Below are 21773 nucleotides of genomic sequence, written 5' to 3' on the forward strand. Positions count from 1 at the left end.
TGGTTTCTTCTCATCCTGGCACTCTATGGCAGATCCTTCTGCAGAAAGAAGCTATTTGCCCAAGTAAAAATATTTCTTGCTGATAGAAAAAGTGTCTTGCCAGCATTTTTGCTCTTCTGATTTCACTGCGTTTGAAAAGGTAGAAAAGGAGAGAAGAAGAGATATTAATGCTGTCACCAAGTACTTTTTGGGCAGCTACAGCGGTGATGAGCTCAGTGCAACAGCTCATCTTCTCACTCATTCTCTGATTTTCCAGTTCCCTGACTTAGATAATTCCTTACTCTTCTTCTTAGTAAGTACAATTCAAATCACCCCTTCCACGCCAATTCAGGAGATTGGGATGTGTCAAAAACAGAAGAAAACCCAAATCCGCAATAACACCCACGTGTCTAGCAGTCAAAACCAAACCAATTCTGATTCCAAGGATCCTTTTTCCTCTGCCACTGATCTATGACATGTAATGTATAACTCACTTCATCTGCCTCTGCTTTCTCTCACCTTCCTGAGAAGCTACGGACGCATTGCACTTGGAAAACTTGGTGCAGTGAGCTCTTACCAAGGTAGCACGAATTGTTACCTTCACAAAAAGATGATGTAGTGTTTAATCAGCAAACGTCCCCATTTGAGGTCTCTAGGTGAAAAATGATATGCAAGTGCAAAGTGTTTTTTAAAAATACTGGAAACACATTTTATAAATAATAAAAGAGAAACTTCCATTTGAGCCTGTGTCTGTTCCTCTGGCCATCCCCATTCCCCTTTCTCTTGCTCACTCTGCATAGCTGTATAGAAAATCAGAATCCAATCTCAGCAAATCCTATTGACTGTCTCCTGTCACTCACCTGATTAAAGGTTCCACTTACATCCAAATGGTTAGAGCCATGACTCCGAGCCATTCATAAAATGCGTATTGAAGGATTAGCTTTCACAAACTTTGCCTTAATGATTATGCATTCTATTGATCAGCGGGGGAAACTATAAAAATTGACACCAGAATAAACTTTGAAGGACTGCTCTCGCTCAGCAGAACTGGGATCAATTTGAATCGACCGGGATGATAGGGAAGGGGGGAAAAAGAACCTCTCTCCATTAGCTGGGTGTAATCCTCATTAGCTAAACGTTTCTTTTTTCTATCTGTCTCTATTTGACTGCTGAAATCCAACAGCATCTTCGTGTGATGCAGATTAGCAGACCTTGAGGTTAACTCTCCAAAATGCATCGGTGTATGTTCACTCCACCTTTGCTCCACAGAAAAGCCTCATTCACGACCGCTTTGATGTTCAAATTTTTTTATCCCCGTTCCCCAGTTTAAAACAACCCAACAGACCACAGCGACTCTTTTGGTCATGGAGAGAACAGGTCTTGGTCGCTGATAACAAAAAGAAACAGTATGTTAATATGGTATTCATTCCTGGGACCAACCAGGAATCCTTTGGTTTTCACCCTTGGAATTCTTCCCCAAAGGGGACAGCGTATGTGTTCAGGCTGGTGTCCAGCTTTGGCGAGCCTGCCCGAAATAGGAAATGGTGTCAGAGGGATCACCCAAAACTCTGACTGCTTTTCTAAATATTTCACTAGGTTTAATAAAATAAAAATATATACTCTGCCCCTAAAATCTGCCTCTCTCAAACCCCTGGACCATCACGGCTACAACAGCAACAATGACTTCACTGCATTCAGATGTGCAGCTTCCAGGAATGTAAAAACAACTGCAACTGCAGGTTAGCTGAGGATACTCATTTCCAGTTCCTGATATTCTTTGTATTTTACTACCTAATCACAATCATTGAAGCGTCATTTCAATGTGGTCACCATCAGTTCGTTCCACCTGAACATTCAGCTTTGCAAGTTCTTGGTAGTGAAGTTGAAACAGCAGCTGTAAAGATGAGTGTCTGTATCCTCCCCATGTATTTCAATTCCGGTGTGTGCAGAAGAACAGCAGGAGGTTCCTGAGAGATTTTACAACAAGAGCTGCATCCAGAACTTGGCTAACGTCTCCCCGTGAGCAGCTCTCCTGTTCCAAGGAGGATGGATAAGATCCAGCCCAGGGAAGCAGATGTTTCTAATCACAGACCAGACCTTATCTAGAGCCCGGCCTGCACAGCCACTGGAGTCCGGCTCAAGTTTACATTATGCCAAGATATTTTCCCAGACTCGGTTCCTGGTGGTCACTGAAATCTAGATCTCCTTTTCACTGGGAGACTACTCACCAAACGGGAGATCCATTTTCTCTTGTTTGACAATCACACCAACTTTATTACATGGTATCCCAGACAGTTGAGCAGAAAGGCAATGAAAAAAAAGAGAACTGATAATGAACTGCTAAAAATGGCCATTTTGAAGAAGATTCTTTCAATAAAATCACATGCCTAAGATAGAATTTTCCATAAAAACACTTCTAGGGCTCTAAAAATTAGGTAACTGTATGCAACTAGAGTAGGATTCATCTTAGCTAATTTTAGTAGTCAGAAAATGAGGTCCAGCCAAGATAATCCACCAGGCTCTTTGCTGAGGCAATGGCACAGGCTTCTCCCTGAGCTCACACAACCCAGCAGTTCTAAATCACAGAATTGACTGTGTTGGAAAAGACTTCAGAGATCATCCAGTCCAACCCTTGGTCCAACTCCAGTCCATTGACTAGATCATGGCACTAAGTGCCACGTCCAATCTCAGTTTAAAAACCTCCAGGGCCGGTGAGTCCAGCACCTCCCTGGGCAGCCATTCCAATGCCTGACCACTCTCTCTGCAAAGAATTGCTTTCTAATCTCCAGCCTCAATTTCCCCTGGCAGAGTTGGAGCCCATGGCCCCTTGTCCTATTGCTGACTGCCTGGGAGAAGAGACCAATCCCCACCTGGCCAGAACTGCCCTTCAGGTAGTTCTAGAGAGTGCTGAGCTCAGCTCTAAGCCTCCTCTTCTCCAGACTAAACAAGCCCAGCTCCCTCAGCCTCTCCCCATAGGGCTTGTGTTCCAGTCCATTCCCCAGTCTTGTTGCTCTTCTCTGGACCCGCTCCAGCACTTCAATGTCTTTCCTGAACTGAGGGGAAGAAATGTCTCACCTTTTAACGAGGGTCTGTGAGACACCACCTCAGGGCATCAGGTATGCCCAGAAAGAAGCATCAAGTATGGGCAAAATGAGCAGCCAAAGTCCCTGTGATGAACAGACAACATTTAGAAGTAATTCTTGGATGTTTTCAAAGACACAGGCTCAGCAACAACAACAAAGAAATCCAAACAAGGTGATGGACTCAGTCAAAACTTGGTCTGCCCCAAAGATAAAGTCAAAAGTAAAGCTGAGAACCAGAAAAGACAAACTACAGTAGCTTCAAGTAAAAGCACGGGTGGGTTAGATGGATCAGAAGCCACAGCCAGATATAATTCAAATGAACAGGGAAATGCCCCAAAGTCACAGTAATTAACTGTTACAACAAACTGCTAAGGAATGCTGTGCACTGTCTACTTTTGAAAGTTTGGACACTTTTCTGGAAGATGTGTCAGCTACTTATAACTAAATGGATTCAAACAGAGCGGCTTCCTTAGCAGAAGAATTCAGACTACACGATACATCCTTTTGATCTTAACTTTTTTTGAAAAGGGGCTTATTTCCATGATTGGAATAGAAAAGCCAAGTAGGAAAAGGTATCCTTTGATACATGCAATTTTAATAAAGATACAAAAAGCTTTTTACAACACTTAAGATAATAAGAACCACAAATCAAAGCATGAACAGTATTAACTGCATACAAGTTACAAGTAAAGACCAAGTTGGTGTCTTTTAATACTTCCTTGGAATGTTATTTATTTAAATAAGTGCCGCCCAGTACTTGTTCTACTCCCAGAGTTTTCTAACAGTTTCTAAAAGCTCTAAGAATGATGAACTTAGAGTAGACGACATTCTCATTTAGACTGGAAGCCTGAAAGAATATATGGAAAATCATTAAGTTTTGCAGCAGACCAAAGAAACAGATCTATGGCTGAACTCAAAAGAATAATGATAAATGATACTACTAACAGAAGTGATCCATAATGCATGTAAGTTGAGTAAAAATGACTTAATTGCTGATCTAGGGAAAATAAAAACAAGAGCTGAAGTGTTTACTCAACACAGCAAAGCAGATAGAAAGAGATATATAGGGATGATAAACTGATTTGGCAAAATTCATTCCAAATCTATAGATGATCAATAAGTCCTTGTGGAAATTGTTGGAATATGAGTTCGCTGGCATTCAGTAAAAAGACATTAAAAGACATCTAAGACCTAAGTGGTTAAAATCATTTATTAACAACGTAGTTTTAAAATGTGATGACATGACTAAGCCGGTTGCGCTGGAAGCAGCGCTCCATACCGGCACAAAGTCATTTCCAATAGTGCATCTCGTCTGAGCTCGGTGCGGTCGCGGGGACGGCAGAAGGTGCTGAGCGGGCAGGGAGACGGCCCCGCGCTGCCTCTGGCCTCTTGGTCAGCAAGAAATAAGAAGGAATTGCTCCAGGGTCCGAGTTTTGCAGGAATCTGGATAAGACAGATGCAAAAATTCTTCTCAAACCAAATGTGTTGTGCTTCCAGCTCTTCTGGGAACCTCCAACTCTGAACCCCAAATGAGTTTTCTGTTTCAGGTTGTTCCTTGGCTATTCCCTGCTCCCCATGCCTCAAACCACTAGAAAAATATCCAATTAAGAGCTGAAATGGAGATCTAAGTGGCAAGCTGACCGACCCCTTGTCCTGGTTTTGTTAAAAACAAGTTTCTCTTTTAGTGAATTTGCCTGTCAGCTAAAGCTTCGTATTAGCTGCATTTTCCTGGAGAACCAGATAGATGTTTTGGTAAACATAGCAATGGAATGCGAAGTTATTGATAAGGATGGATGGACATCTTGGGAGAGGGACAACGAGAAACAGGTGACCATGGAACTGACCAACTGTGTATAACATCCTATTCACGTGAATACTTAATATAAAAGTGGGAGATCACAAGGATCTGGTCCCTTTTTCTCTTTTGCTTATGGCCGACAGTAGGAGAGGACCTTGCGAGTCATCCCTGTGAACTGAGGCCTAGTGACAGACTGAATCCAGCTCCAGTTGGCTGCAGAATCCAGTCCAGGACTTCGGGTGCCGGCTCTGCAGTCGCTGAGACTTTCAAGATTGGTTTTGTATATTTTGTATTATTTTCTCTATTCTTATTAGTAGCATTAGTAAAACATTTTTAATCTTTCCAACTCTCTTCTCTCTGTCCTTCTGTCCCTCCCGATAGCCTGTGCTGAGTGGGAAGGGGGCAGAGAAGGGGGAAAGCAGGGGAGAGGAGGTTAACAATACATCTGCCAGGGTTTTATTGTCACCCCGCAATCAAAACCCTCGACACCCCTCCAGGCTCTTATCAATGCCACTGAATAATTTTGATCAAGAATGAAAGTTGTTGGGTAATGATCACAAGCAGAGGTTCCCTTTGAGCTTTGGGAAGCCAGTGGGTAGTGGGGTGAGTATTTATCTTCCTAAGAGCAACAAGGAAAAAAAAGTACATTCCCTTTGCAGTTGCCAGTGATAATGGATGCTGTGTGAGCTAAAAACCCGGCAGTTAAAAGCTACATTTATTATCACTCTATCTCACACCAGCAAATTTATGATCCCTTCCAGACCTAAAACATCAAAGCAGAGCAGGAGTCGGAGCCTTTTCAGACTGTTAGTTTTTTTCTTCTTCTTTTCACATAGATTGCTTTATTTATTTTTTAAAAGGAGGTGGGCATTAAAACCAAAATCTGACCTTTGATCCCCTGAGGCGACTCATTACTTACAAGGGCAAATAGGGAGCTGAAAGTTTTTCCTGCATGAAACCGTAAATAATTCTTACATACGTCCACAAATCACTCTAGGTTGGTAAAGTAAATAGTAATTGGTGGGTTTGTCCCTAGAGGCAGGTCTGAAGGGGGTTGTAGATTAGAGTTAGGGATTTTTTTGCTTAAAAAAACCTTTAAAAAACATGTTTCCCTCAGACCCGTGCTCCAGATGCTCAGGTAATATGTGTTTTGGAGGTGTGCGTATGGTAGGGTTGTGGGGAGGGGAAGGATTTGCTGCTTTTCTTATGTTTAGTAATTTCTCATGTTGGAAATTTAAGAGATTCACAAGCTCAGGGCAAAGGGGAGTATAAAAAACAAATTAAATGCCACATATATACAAGTCTTTTCTGGGTATTATCAACAAGGTTTAAAGAAGGGACCTTCCTCACACCTCCACCTATAGGTACACTGATTATCCGATAGAAACAGCAGACTGTTGCCTCCCTGCCCTGCTTTTTTAATGTGTTACTACAGTTAAACGTGATGCACACAAAGCACACGTTATCAGCTTTCACCGTTAGGTAAATTTTTACCCAAAACATCTGAAGTCTACCCAGGTTCAAAGGCCTTTTGAACCATCACTGTTTCAACTACTATCAAAATTATTCAGTAACAGTCATACATGAATATCTAAATAAAAGGACAATATCCATGCTTGTTACTGGCAGGATACAGTAGTTATAGCAGAGCAGCTAATTGAGTGAGAAAGTACACTTCACTTCACTTCACTTCACTTCACTTCACTTCACTTCACTTCACTTCTATTCTATTCTATTCTATTCTATTCTATTCTATTCTATTCTATTCTATTCTATTCTATTCTATTCTATTCTATTCTATTCTATTCTATTCTATTCTATTCTATTCTATTCCATTCCATTCCATTCCATTCCATTCTCAACACTAGTTGAAATGTTCCCATGTGGGAGCAATCGGACCTGCCCGTCACCAGAACACGACTGCCCAGTGGTCACTATTGCAGCGCAGTGATTTTTCTTTGCTGGGAAGTTATGTAAGAGCTTCCTGATAGCATGCCAAAGAAAAGCCATCAAATGCAGATTAGCGCTGTGCAAAATGCCGTAATCCCAGAAAAAGGGATGTGTAACTTACTCTTTGATGAGAAAGGGTAGAGTCATGAGGATGGAGAGCAAAGGGAGTAGGAAACTGGATGTTCATAAATGCTACAGACACGTTTCTACCTGCATGGGCTGACTACAGCCAAACAGTTATTTGCAAAGAGAAAACTGGTCCCAAGCCCGGTTCTATTTCCAAGAAAAACAACAGGTCATAAATCTGTATTTAATAATTGAAACAAATGGCCTGACTTTCAGCCAGGCTGAGCACAACGCACTGAAGAAACCTAAAGTATTGATTAAGACACGGAATTTTTCTACCTGGCCTTTGACTTCTTTGTAACCTTCAAAGTCCAGTGCTAAAGCCACAGGGAGTTTCATCTTAGACAAGATGACGTTTGAAACTTCTGATGTTCAAAATTCCTGATGTTTACCTTCCAGCCAGTCCCAAACAAGTGCCGAAAGCATCACCAAGGGTCTGCTGAGGACCCTGAAGACATTACTGGAAAATCTGAAGGAGCTGCACTAACCTTCAAACACACCCTTTATCAGGCATTGTCGGTATGTAAAACTGCAGTAACTTGCATTACTGAAAATCCGTAGCAGCGGGAACACTTGGTGTTTCCATCCCTCTGATCTACAGGTTTCCCTGAGGCAGGAATGGCAGAGCCATACATGAAGCTGGTCCTGAACTGCTGCAGTTTACATACGGAGTTATTATACTAAGGTAAAACCAACCACGCATGGGCTTCCTCTTAATAAACTGGGTTGAAAACTACCATCCATTCAGAGTGTGCTTCCCAAGGACTTCAGTCATCCCTGCTGAAACACTGGCAATCCAGGCCTTTATTTTTAAAGTATGCAACAATAAAGTGATTTATTTTCAATCTCTCCAGTGAATCAGGAAACTGTTGCTATTCCCGGCCAGGGGACAGAGACAAAGGAAGATTAAACACCCAAAATATCACACTAGAAGCCTTTGGCAGAGTAGGAAACTGAACTCACCCCTCCTTTCTGAAACGTAGCTCAGCTTCTTAAATATCAGACCATCACTCCAGCCCTCACGTGATGCGTGGACACGTACGCCTTGTGCAGGGCTGGAGAGCACGGAGGCAGCGGCTGGTAAAAGATCCCTGCTGGCCCCGACTCAGATCCTGTCTGGACTGAGGGAACCGGTTTCTAGTTTCAAAAGGAGCTGAGCTGAAGTTGCTTTCCATCAGTTGCAACCTTTTTAACAAAACAGAGGTTTTTCTCCAGCAAGTAAAGCCATAAATCAGGACATCTCCTGAGGTTCTGTTTTTTTTTTGGTAGTTAGTGTGCCTTCCCTCCCCTTTCCATCCCTCCAGACTTACTTCATAAACATTAGCTTTCAAGAATCTCTCCCCCCAGAGGACACATCATAAACATCATGTTAAATATTTAGAACAGGAAACCACCTCACTTTTCTAGCTACATAAAAGCTATCTTGGGAGGGTGCATTTTCTGTTCTTATGTCTTTCATTTATTTATTTCCTAGCACAGATCATTTCAGTAATCAGTACATTTGCCAGGGACATTTGAAAATGGCGTTGAAAAGTGCCCCTGTACCTGGGCAAAGCAAAATGCTACCAGACAACTCAGGGACGGTCAGTGCATCTCCAAAGCATCTGCTCCTTGTGGTACGTTCGCAGGCCTGGGATAGTCACTGGTGTAACTACAGAGCTCACACGAGGGACTCAACCATAACCAACTACGGCCACTTTGCAGCACTCCCAGCACCCACTCGTATGTCCAAGTTCCACCTTGGTCATTTCAACCTTCCTGAGTGTCCCCAGGAACCACCAAGTTCACAAGCAGCAAAGATGTTTAATAACGGCCAAGCACCAAACACCACCAAGTCCCCCTTGTGCTCAGCTGTGACCACCGGCGATTCCAGGCTTGATTCGAAGCCAGTGAGACTCGAAGGTGCATTTCACAAAAGCCTTTTTGACAGCTCTCCTGTGAAATGCCTCATGCCCTCACCCTGTCTGGATTCCACTCTGCCTTGGTGAGGCTGCATCTGCAGTTCTGTGTCCAGTTCAGGACAAGGAATTACTGGAGAGAGTCCAGCACAGGGACACAAAGATGCTGAGGGGTCTGGAGCATCTTTGTGATGAGGAGACACTGAGAGAGCTGGGGCTGCTGAGCTGGAGAAGAGAAGCTGAGAAGGATCTGATCAATGGGATCGATACCTCCGAGTGGGTGTCAGAGGATGGACCAGACTCTGTTCAGTGGTGCCCAACGCCAGGGTGAGGGGCAACGGGCACAGACTGAAACACAGGAGGCTCCATGTGAACATGAGCAGAAACTTGTTTGCTGGGAGGTGCCAGAGCCTGGCCCAGGCTGCCCAGAGCGGATGTGGAGTCTCCTTCTCTGAGACATTCAAACCCCCTGGACACACCTGTGTGATCTGCTCTGTGACCCTGCGTGAGCAGGGCTGGGCTGGGGGATCTTCAGAGGTCCCATCAACCCCAACCAGGTTGTGATTCTGTGATTTCTTTACTTGGATCCAAGGCAAAGGATCCCAGTCCCAGTTTCAGGCTTTCCCTTCCTGAACAGCACCGCTCCTCCTGCCCTCTCGGCCCTCATGTACATGGCAGCACTTCAGGACCCCGGTCACTTCGAACTGTGTCTGAATAGGATAACCCTCGTGTGTTTAGTGGGCTGTCTTCCCATTCCTTCCTTCCAAAAAGCAGTGGCAGCAGCCTAGGGATCTTCAGGCCCCGCGCTCCCAGCACACGCACTCGCCCTGCGTGAGGCGGCTCCAGGCTGCGGTCAGGAGAAGGTGTTTGCTTATCACTGTGCAAAGCACAGATTTCCTGTCTTTTCAGAAAAAGAGGAGAGGCCAGATGGACGAACATCAAGAGGGAACTGGGATGAAGTGGAGTTAGCTGCATTGTGCTGGTGGGCACGGCGGTTCTGCCATCTGCCACAGCGGTGCCGGCAGCAGGGACACGTCTGGGACAGTGCTGTCCTGACACATCGACTGCCACCGAGTGCAGCCAAGATCTTGACCTAACACCCAAAGCTTCCGATATCCCAATCCCCGACACTCTTCCAAGATACCACAAAACGAAGCCAAAGGCAGAGAATTTCAGTTTCTCCCGTGCAGTGTGACCCTGCGGCCATGCCCGACACATCATCCAGGATTTTGCTCAGTCTCCCTTTGAAATTTCCCAACTCATACCCTGAATTCTCCAACAGACAAATCCATGCCCAGAAAATCTCCTCTTTTCACACCTGGTCACTGTTCCCAGCTGCCCCCTCACCTTACTCTTTGGTTTATTTTGTGCGTACGCTCATCAAGCACTGGTCTCCTACTCTGTCTGTGCTGCATATTGCTCATCTGAACTACATCTACTAAACTCAAAACCTTTCCCCACATTTACTTTCTTCTAAGCTTCCAAATTTTGATACGAGGTTGCTCAAAATGGGATGGAATAGTACAGGTACCTAAAGCACCAAAGCCATGGAGAAAAGAAAGCAAAAATGAGTACTGCAGCCCCCAAATTACCTTTTTCTTCCACAGCACGTCGCAAGGTCACAGTAATTTACTCTCCACCATCACCCTCTTCGTTCTGCCTGGCTGAATCTTGGTTCAGCTTTGGGGAAGGCAGCGCAACTGTCTGGCAAACCATAACATCCTGCTTCAGTCCTGTTTTGAAGATTTAGAAGGTGCAAAGGGCTTGATGTTGGCTTTTCAGATGTGGACAAATCTCATCCATTGTACGTAGGTGAATCAAATTCTCAATGATGCAAACTGAAAATCCCTGCCAAGTATGCAGGCGAGAGAAAGAAAAACAAAGATCATAAAGATTTATAGATTGCTTTCAAATGCATTCACCCTAAACCATGAGCTGCTCCTAAAAGCACTACCAACCTGGCTGAAAAGTATGTACATGAAGGACTCATTCTGCTGGAACGAGTGCTTTAGTGAAGATAACAGAATTAACAAGCTAAAAACTTCAGGGTATTAGTTCAGTACCTCATAACAACGATAAAATTAAAATTTTAGGCCACTGAATGATATGTTTAAAACTAAGAAAGACATTTTAAGCTCTAAGGACGTATGGGACCATAGTGGTCCACTTCTTTATGGTCACACATAACACATCCCACAGAATTATATCAGCTGGTTTCTATGAGGTTTGTAATTCTGGCTACTTCAAAATATATCACTCCAAAAAGAGAAATCCAGTAGTGTAAAACTCCAATTGTGCAGGGTCTAGACCTTCACACATACCTTAACCAGAGTATCCAAACTCCAACCTGGTGAAACACAGCTAAAAAACCCCGCTTTATCAGAATAAATCCCCTTGCCATAGTCCTAGTGTTTTCTGCTTTTAGTTAGCCTAAAAATGAGGTGAAATTGCAGCCTCTGGAGCATTAAGAGCATGTCCACTTCCACTAAGTCCGAAGTGGGATCATGAGTAGAAGTGTGAGAAAACAAAATGAGTAAACATCAAAAAATAACAACAGATCGTATTTTATGATCATTTTGTTTCAAGCAGGAAGGCTGAGGCTGGTTCTAATTTGAATCTAACCAGTTGGCCGGGCCCTACCTTATATATTATCTTTGGAATGTGAGTCATTTTGTTGGCTTAGTTATTTCTTCTTCTGTAACATGGCACTCCTGACTACAGCGGTATGTGGGAGCTATTTTTATTGGGTAGTAGTGAAAGGAAGTGATGGATAGAGCTGGTTGGGAACATTTCAACAAGACATTTTTTCATTAGACTTCTCTGGTTGCTCAAATGTGAAGTTGTTCACACTGAAATGGCTGGGTCCAGATAATATTTTTATTTGAAAATAAAACCGGGAAAAAAAAAGAATCAAAATAGCCCATTTGAGTGTTTCTAAACAGAAAAGTTCAACCGCTTCAGCCAAAATAATTTTGTTCTGAAATTAAAAAAGCTGAGTCCAAATGTTATTGGAGAAAGCCCAGGCAGGCCTGACAAAGGAGCCATCCAAATTACGCAAAGCCAACTCTGTCCCCTGCATAAATATGTGCTTGATTTTTTTTTTCCCTTTTAGATTTCAAGCTCTTGAAAGTTTTCATGGCTTTGGCTTTTCATCTCCGTTCAGAACAGTAGCTCCCTTTTTCATGGCCTCTTCGAGAATTTTAGGAACATCAAAACCTTCCATTTGGGTTTGGTTTGGTGTGTGGCTTTTTGCTTTCTTGGCAGAACAAGCAGCACACTGTAGGCGCAATGCTTGGAAAGGCAGGATCCTTCACATACCTCCTGGTCAGGGTCATCTCAGTACTGCAGCATGCAGTCCCTACACGATGTGGTGCGGTCAAACGGAGATGGTAAACCACAGGCTGGAAACCTACCAGTCCCAGGTGCCCACAAAAGCCAAAAATTAAAAGGGTGTATCCTCAATGGATGACCAGCCACTCCTGAGACCCTGCCTTTCCCTGTGGGCTTTTCGTAACAGCTTTCAGAAGCACGGCCAGCTCCATCTTAAGCAAAGCTGGCCAGTGATCTAGGAAACTCTTCAATTATAGATGAGCACCAATAAACAGCCAGTGATTTGCTGGAAATTATGAAGTATAAATAATTGAGAAGCAGGGAGTTGGCCCAGAGGCACCCTTCTCTCTTGCTGATTCGTCTTAATGCATTTCCTTGATGCAACTCCCTGCTGTGTACCTATCGCTGTAGGGAGCAGCAGGATAATGGCCCTTGAAGAATATGCTGACCTGCCTCTACACAGAGTTATAAATACATGAACATCTACCAAACTGAAAGGTGCAACTACAAAAAGGGGGTTAACCCAGCGAGCCCAATTCTCACCCTACTTCCAGCATGGAAATTGGTCATTTTACCTGTGTACATAGGGGCTCTCCAGTCCCAGTGGACAACGGTGTCTGGCAGCAGCTTGTGTGAAAGAACTTTATATAATACTTACTTGTTGCTGCTTTTTCATAGTATCATTAAACAGGGGAGTCAATCAGTGCAGGAGCTGCCCCCAGTCATTTAATGGGCTCAGAGCCATCCTAGGAGAGGAGAGCTAACTCCAGAGATCCTCATTGCCCAGCCCCGGCATACACGGTCTGTGATGGCTTCTCAAATACATGAATCCCAAAATGCAGGATGGAAGCCTTTCCTGCAGCCACGTCTCTTGGGCTGGGCATGAAACAACCCCAAAAAGCCACGTCTGCAGCTCAGCAGGACCCAAAGACAATAGCACCACGGGGAAGTTTCTTCCCTGGTGAACAGGGCTTCAGCCAGAGCTTCTCCCTTAATGCAAAAGGAAAAAATCCTCTGGGAAAACAGACCAAAAATTTCACCTCTGAGACATTTCTGTGGAGTCTGCGAGGTGAGACAAGTGTATCAAGAGTGGGTAATTTCCTTCTGAGCTGCTGCTCAGAGATAATGAAAAAAAAGCCAAGTGGATGTACAGCAAGAACCACAAAGGATACTCGTGAAGAACCAAGAGCATCTCCCCATGCCAAACCATGGATGACTCTAAGGGAATTTTCTTGTTACCCTAAGGCAGCAGAAGTAGACTGGCATGTAAGGAGACAGGTTTTCAAAGAAGATATTTTACCTACTCTTCTAAAGAGCTGAGTTCATACTGAACAGTGCCGCTCATTCATGGCATAACATTCTCTTTTATATGAAGATCACAGAGTTACTTAGGTTGAAAAAGACCCTTAACATCATCAAGTCCAACACTGCCAAGTCCACCTCTAACCCACGTCCCTGAGAACCTCATCTCCGTCTGTCCAACCCTCCAGGGCTGGTGACTCCAGCACTGCCCTGGGCAGCCTGTTCCAATGCCCCACAGCCCTTTGGGGAAGAAATTGTTCCCCACAACCAACCTCAACCTCCCCTGGCGCAACTTGAGGCCGTTTCCTCTGCTCCTGGCGCTTGTTCCTGGGGAGCAGAGCCCGACCCCCCCTGGCTCCAAGCTCCTTTCAGGCAGGTCAGAGATCAGAAGGTCTCCTCTCAGCTCCTGTTCTCCAGCTGAACCCCCAGGTCCCTCAGCCGCTCCCATCACACTTGTGCTCCAGCCCCTCACCAGCTCCGTTCCCTTCTCTCAACTCGCTCCAGCGCCTCAAGGCCTTTCTTGGCGTGAGGGGCCCAGAACTGCCCCCAGGATTGGCGGTTTGGGCTCCCCAGGTCCCAGCACAGGGACGGTCACTGCCATGGGCCTGCTGGCCACATTGTTCCTGGTACCAGCCAGGATGCTGGTGGCCTCTTGGCCACCTGAGCACACGCTGGCTCATGTTCAGTCACCAACACCCCCAGGTCCTTTTCTTCCAGGCACTTTTCAGCTGCTCTTTCCTGAGCCTGGAGCATTCACGAGGTTTCTGTGACTCAAGTGCAGGACCCAGCACTTGGCCTTGTTAAACCTCACACAACTGGTCCCAGTCCATCAATCCGGCTGGTTCAGGTCCCTCTGTAGAGCATTCCTACCCTCAAGCAGATCAAAACTCCCACCCAGCTTGGCACTGTGAATTTACTGAGGGTGCACTCAATTCGCTTGTCCAGATCATTGATAAAGATATTAAACAGATGATGACAACGATTTTAAAACATCCAGGTACGTACAGTTATACACAGAGAAGTCAGGATCTCCCGAGAGAAGAATCCCCTCGTCCCATTTGTGCAGCACAGACCACACCAACATCGTGCCCTGTGATAAAGATGCATGACAGCTTTCCCAGCAAATAGATATTTACATAGGGGAATGTAGCTCTTGGGCATAATCATGGATTTCTGATTAAAGCAAAGAGAATACAACATATTCTGCCCCTGCAAATGCAGAAGCAGCCCCCAGCCCCCTCCCTGCTGAGAGAGGAGATGGGAAAAGGAATGGGGCGGCCACGGGAACCACAAAATCCTCCCAGTCTAATGAGGGGAACTGGGAGCTGGCAGTGTCTCCCAGGCCAGCATCAGGGCAGGATGGGCTGATGAAGTCTGAGTACATGCCACAGCTCGTAGCTTTTAAGATCTAAGTAAACAGTGTAAAGGGACATGGAACCAGGGCTCAGTATGCAGATTTTGCTCCATTACATTTCTGAGCTGTTTTTTCTCTTTTCACTCCCAGCTATGGAAGACGCCAAAGCTGTTAAATATCAAGCGTGTATAATGGGAATCCCATAAGCTGGGGGAATGGCCAGGATTCAAGGATATGTCCAGAGCAGAAAAAAAAAATTAGAAAGAAAAATAAGAAAGTGAAATAAACATAGAGATGTGGGTGGAAGAGAAGGAGGAGGAGGGGGAGAGATCAGACCGCAACTTCTCATCGGCTGGTCTGTTTTTCAGGTCACAGCTTACTGGCACCAGAATTATTTTTATTATTGTTATTAATTACAGCTCTTAGCCTTGGTTCTAAGAATCTCTACAGAACATAGGCCCTTTTATGCTGCATATTGCACACTTTTGGCCAGGGGTCCGCTCTGCAGCTCTCCCTGGGCTCTCAGCACCAAAGCGAGGGGTCCCTTGGGACCTCTTCCCACGCTCCTCAACCCTCTCACAACACCGCTGTCACCGGACGAGCCTCGGCCCCCAATTGCTGAACACTGAGCTGTTTTCTTTTAAAGATGGTTTATTTCTGGACGCAATACTGTCTTTAACACAAGACGAAAAACAAGCTCCTGCCTTAAGGTTCAGGGGTGACAGTGTCACATCCGACAGCATGGGAGGCTGTGTCTAAGACAGGACGTCAAGGCACAATGCAGTCATAAAACAAAGTGCGAGAGCTTTCTGTAGTACCGTGTTTTTCAGACGATGCTGGTGACTCCCTGAATCATCCTCTGATAATTCAGTCGTGTTTTCCAGACTATAAACCTCTCATCACACCGGACTTCTCTTAGTGCAGCCTCAAGCCCACAGCCTACATATGAAGTATACAGGTCATCTCTTTTCCTGCTGGTATGCGTTTAACACGGGACACAGGTTGAAGTGGGAAATCCCCCCATCGCCCCAGTCCACCACAGTCGCAAGAATCAGGTAAGGCGAACCCAGCAGTTGGGAGGAAAGAGAGAGGGGACCGGCGGGACCGCTCAGTACCAGGAACCATCTCTCATTTTAACAGTTAAAGCTATTAGCACATGCACCAAAGGGATAACAAACACGGCAAAGAACCTGTCTGCTCCCATTTCAGACTGTTTCCATCAGTCGGGATCCTTAGCTAGGTCATTCTGGGTACTGAATCCATTCCTGAATATTTTCCGAACGCGCCACGCTTTTTATCTTCTCTGCCTAGGTATTTAGTTAGCAGCTTCCACAGGCCCTGAAGAAGCACAGAGTGCAGGATGGAATCCTCTGGAAGAGGTAACAGAAGAACCGGACAAAAAGCTCACAGCAAAGAATGATAAACCGAAGTTACAGCACATCATGTTACTGCGCTAAAGACTGAGGGGAACTGAACACCATTAGTTTAGTGTTATTTTTAAGTATGTTACATAAATTAGATATTATTTTCTGCATTTTAGACATGAGAGAATTAGAGGTACAGGGACAGCTAAGTGCTTTGTCCGAGATTCCAGAAATCTGAGGCAGAAGCAGGACTGGAACCCTGATGCGACATGTGCTCATCCTAACAGCACTCATCCCACAGCAGCCCCTTGCAAGCCATTAACCTGCCTTCAAAAATCATTATATCTGAAATACACGATGACATTTTGGCATGAGGATGGCCGTTCTTCCAAAAGCATTTTCCCTGTAAACATGACCTTACTTTTCCAAAGTTTAATTAAAAAAAACCCAAAAAACCAAGCAAACACAAAAAAAGCAACTGAAGACCCCCCAAAAAAGAAACAGAGGCTCTGAGTGTCTCTCATAACAAAACACTTCCAGAAGCCGGCGCTTCACAGCAGAGCACAGACTTGCACACCACGTATTTTGCAAGCCTGCAATACAACTGGCAACCCTGTAGATGGATAAGGCAACCACAGAGAAAAAGGAAAAGCTCTTCTCATTCCAAAGTGTTTGGCTTTGTGTAGGAAACATTATGCAACAGCATGAGGGCAAGGGGAGGAATAGCTATTTTTATTTCCTCAGTCACTTATCTAAGCAATACATCAGCAAATGCAACTTGGTTTGGGCCTGTCGATGCTCATAAAGAGTGTCCCCCACTCTCGCCAGCATTTCAGTTTCTGCTGGTTGGCTTCCTTTGCACAGGTAGGTCTGAAGTACGGTTGTTGCTGAATGCCAGATGAAGCTGGCTGATCTCCACACAGGTTTTCTTAAACAAGCGACTGGTTTTACTCCATCAGTCAATGTCAAATCTCTGGACGGGAAAGGAAACGGCACAGCCCTGAGGCTTCAGCCCCAAAGCCGCGGCCGAGCCTGGGGGTCAGCACCGAGGCGCGTTTCTGGAAGCGGTTTACATCTTGCACAGCAAAAGAAGGACAAGGAGGACTGATAAAAACCCTCCTCATCATGTCACTAGGAAAGCTGATGAGGAGCTGCCTTGCCCCTTACAGTCTCACATGTGTAATGAATATTTAGGAAATAGAGGAACAGTTTAATAGGAAGACCAAATGCAGTTAAATACACTGAGAAAGGATCAACAACTGTATTGAACAACACAGTAGGAATCATTTCTTCTTCAAAAACCATCTCTTCTTTCCTTATCTTCTTGAAACCACTCCCCTCCATCTCAGGCAAATGTCCACAAGGAGAAAAAGGGTATTCCCCCCCTTCTTTTTGATAAAATAATCCATTTTGCTGCTTCAGACAAGCCGTTATTCATCTTGAAGCTGCCCATCCCTCCCATTGGGAGTTCCAGATGGATTTACCAGCTAATCCAGCGAGCAGCTCCTGCCAGCCATGGCATTCCAGCATCCCCAATACAAAACTGACCGCGCACATGCCTGCGATACAGAGCACGTATAGGCTGTGCATGCATGTGCATATGTCTGTGTTCAGGCCAGAAAGGGAGACAGTAACCGGGAAATTACATTAACTCAAAAATTCCTTTTTGGTCTTACAGTTGAACTAAACTTGCAGCCTGAGGAGTGGAGAAGCTCTAGAAGAAGGAGCCAAATAAAGGAAAATGATGCTAACAGCAAAGTGGCATCAACTCAGCAGATCTCCTACATGCCCAAAATGTTCTGGTGGGAAGGCAACTGTCTGATAACCCCAGAGATCCTCACAAGACAAAAAGTATGGGCAGCCACAGCACAGTGTCATATAATTTTACCAGAAGTCTTGTGATATTCAGTGACAATCCTGGTTCACTTGACTCTGCCCACCAGCAGTTTCTTTCCCTTTCCCTGAGGTCAGGCAGTTGGTTACATTTAAAAATATAATAATAAAACCCCCAAAACCCCACACCAAACAAACCAACAGAAAACCCATGGAAAAGATCAAAACTGCTGTTGCCACAACAGCCACACATGACTGAGGCAGCAATGCCCAGTTCACAGGGAACAAACTTACAACTGAGGTAAAAAGAAACAAGAACAGTCTGATGTTGCCTGAATAACATCCTGGTATGTTTGCCTATAGTGCAGGTGGGGTTAAAGTCATTGCCTTAGTAATAACAGTGCAACATCAGGGGCCAGGCCCCCCAAACCATCACTATTCTCAGACATTTCGACAGCTCTGCCTCCAGATTCCTTTACCTGGACAAAAAGACAAGACTGCTGAGAGGCTGGGGGAGAAAAGTGAGTCTGAGCATTTGGAAGCCCAGGTAAGGAGCATGAATACAGACCCATGAAGAGGACGCATGTGTATATCAGTGAGAAAAGCATGGGGAAGTGTGTCTGGGTGAGCATGGAGACATGTCAGAGGGTTTGTGCTGCCGCAAGCATACGGGATTGATTCCAAAATGGCTTCAAATCAATGGGTCAACCCATGGGTTGCTAAGCCCTTTGCTACCATTCTGTGTTCACTGTTCTTTCACGGAGAGCTGCTGTAGCCGTACCGGGAAGGTTCGACAGCAGAGAAGCGCACTAAGTGGGAACCGAGCAAGTGTCACAGAACAAGATCAATAGCCTGGAGCCAAAGCTGTTTCTCTGTCTTTCCTGTCTCTGATTTGTGTGTGTGTGTAACTCCGGGGCTTCTCTACCTCCTCCATTCCCTTCCTTCCCCGCCTCTGCAAATGTTGCCGAGCATGATAATGAAAGCTGGTGTCCAAGCCACCAGACAAGCGCATCACTGCGATCAGAACGACGGCGAGAGATAGCAGCCCGCGGGCTCATCAAGCTGTCCTGACGCTGGCCGGCCTCATGCACATGAAGATGCCAATCTCGCCCCTCTTCCATCCCTCCTCCTCCTCTTTGGCAGCCCAGTCTCCTCACCCTCCTCCTCCCCTTGTCGCCCTCCCCCTTTCCCTCCACCCCTGCACAGCACCAGGGAGCCAGCCCGGGCCACATCCCAGCCTCCTCTCTTCACCGTTCTGATAGAAAATGCCCAGCAGGCTGAATCTTTCCTAGAAAAGCAAGGGGAGGTCGGAAGGCATATGGTTGCTGTCCTCTAAGCTCCGGGTGACAAGGTCTGTGATGCTGCATCCTTCCCAGGCAGAAAGGGGAAAAAAAAAGAGAGAGAGAGAGAGAGAGAGAGAAAGAGAGAGAAATCGCCTGCTTGGGCTTTGGGAAATCACAAGCTGCTCCCCGCAGTGAGAAAACCTCCCCGACCCTGCGCCACAGCGCTGGGCACGGTTCGCACCACACTGGCACAGCAGAGCCTGGCCTTGTCTTCAAATCAGAGCTTAAAAATGTGAGGTCTGAAATTTCTCGGTATTTTTTTAACACAATCACCGTCTGTTCCACCCTCTGGACCGAACAAACATCCGGCTGCCTGACCTAGAATCCCAAGTTTTTAGGCACATTCGGTACTAAAGATGAACCGCCAAGAGAAGACAGAATCGCTCAGCATTTTGCAATTTCTGCTGCCACTGTTGGCAGATGTTTTTCTCAGTTCCACTCGCATGGTCACTTAAAGCCCCACTGGAACCAGGACTTACCGCTCCCTTCAGTCGGCTGGAGCCTGGGCTGCTCCTGTGTGATGTGCTCTCTGGAGCTGGGTCAGGGCTGCACGGGAGGACAGGACAGGGCTGCGTTTCCTCGCACACTCGCTCTTCCACCAGACAACTCAATTCAGGGGCTGAGAAGCAGCAGGACAACTTTTCTTCCACGTGCTTTATAGAGTCTATGCAACCGCCTCAGCCCGAGCCATCTATCTACTGGCATGAAGGAAAATGTGCAGTTCCAGGTTGCCTTTTGCCCTGAGGTACAGGATAAGTTTCGGATATTACACTGTAGGGCTTTTACAGGGTTGTCTTTCAACAGCAGCATATTCTCATAAAACACAGAATGGAATGACACATATTTCCTCATTAAACGAGCACAAGGGCTCTTCTTTCATGCAAAGGATTTCTCTCAACATAAAAATTCACTGACCTCTCTTCCTACACCAACATAAAGCTTCTTTCCAAACCATAGACCTCACCTTTAATAATCAATATTTCCCTTCCACTTGCTCAGCTTTCAAGGTCATATGTTGAACAGATTAATCACACTTTCAGAAATCTCCTCCTCTTAGGCTGATGCTAGCACTGACATTACGTGGAATTTAGAGCAAAAACACGCTGAACAGGGCTCGGGTTTGTCTTCGTGATGGAATGTTAGGCCAAAAAAAAGAAACCGCTGTTTGTTCAGAGTAAAAGGGCAAATAAAATCATTTCCAGGCTCTTAAAAAAGCTATTACCTATAGTGAAGTAGAAGAAAAATTGCTTGATGACAGTGGCCTTTTAAAATTCTGCAGAGAGCAGGAACACTAAGCAGTTAGCCAAAGGCTATCTGTATTCTGCTGCTCTTAGATGTGCTCGTAGCTCCTGCTTTAGAAAAGTCCATTCACAATCATGACACTGTATTTATAACACAGAACAATTACCTGTAATCCTACACGCCATCATCTCCACTGATTCCATACAGTAGCTTTTAAAAATATTTATCTAAATGGGATTGTAGCAGGCTGTAATACTAGCCTGCTGTGGAATGCAGAAGAAAAGTTGGGGAACTTTCTTTTCTTTTAAATAAAAAATGTCGCTATTATCAAGATGATTTGTGTCCTAGAAGTAAGAGATTAGTCCTGCCAGGTGCCAGCGAGCACCATCAGCCCCAGGAAAGCGGTGAACCCAGCACGGAACAAGGGATCTGCTGGGCTGGCGCCAGTTCCCATAGCCAGACTGGGAATGCACTGCTCTGGACAGCACTGGTTCTAGCGGGAAAACCCAAGAGCTGGCCAACCACAACAGCCCAGATGCTTTCGCTCTCGGTCTAAGACGGACTTCAGGTTCAAATTTTCCAGCATGGATATGGAACTGGAAGAGGTTTGTACCTGAGAATGACCTGAATGGAGCTCACCCCACTGGAAATGTTCAGGGAGCTGCTCCTTGTGAGATGTGACACCGTGTCAGGCTCACACCTCCCCAGACCTCACTGCATGCCCGGCACGGTTTGGCCTTAAACCTGACGTGTCAGAGGCCGGACTGACCACCCACTCCAGAGCTTTCCTCATGTAACCACTGCTCTGCCTTCCACGGCACCTTCAGCCAAGGAGCTGAGGGCACTCTGCTAATCTCAGAGATAATAATTCCAAACATCCCCTTTCTTGGAGGCAAGTAAAGCTTATTGCCCTTCTGTGGCAGACAGACACATTACTCACTACGAGCTGACATGAGATGGAGAAGGTCAAACAGTAATGAAGTGGTTTGGAGTAGAATCCAGAAGTCCAAACAGTCCAGATCTTTGGTTAATCTACTAGACTTTGCTATAACCAGTTTTTACGTTTCAGAAGGAAAAGCAGAAGAGTAACGGCTGTGACTTACCAAAGGTCTAAACAGAAATGGGGGGGGGGAAGTGTGGTAGGCTGTCTGACTATCACAGCATGGTGAGC

General features: G+C 45.5%; 2 long non-coding RNA genes across 5 annotated transcripts in view; both read right to left on the reverse strand.

The window, feature by feature from the left end:
* Positions 1-10680, reverse strand: part of LOC110359147 (uncharacterized) — a 55201-nt gene extending 44521 nt beyond the window's left edge. For all 4 annotated transcript variants that reach the window (XR_002414089.2, XR_010466814.1, XR_010466813.1 and 1 more), the window contains exon 1: positions 10427-10680. This is a non-coding gene — a long non-coding RNA (uncharacterized LOC110359147). The remainder of the gene's footprint in view (positions 1-10426) is intronic.
* Positions 10681-16680: 6000 nt separating this feature from the next.
* The window catches only part of LOC110359148 (uncharacterized), a 117013-nt gene continuing 111920 nt past the window's right edge, over positions 16681-21773 (reverse strand). Inside the window, exon 5 of the long non-coding RNA XR_010466816.1 lies at positions 16681-20100. This is a non-coding gene — a long non-coding RNA (uncharacterized LOC110359148). The remainder of the gene's footprint in view (positions 20101-21773) is intronic.

This window comes from Columba livia, chromosome 17, assembly GCF_036013475.1.
Source record: "Columba livia isolate bColLiv1 breed racing homer chromosome 17, bColLiv1.pat.W.v2, whole genome shotgun sequence".
In the NCBI taxonomy this organism is placed as follows: Eukaryota; Metazoa; Chordata; class Aves; order Columbiformes; family Columbidae; genus Columba; species Columba livia.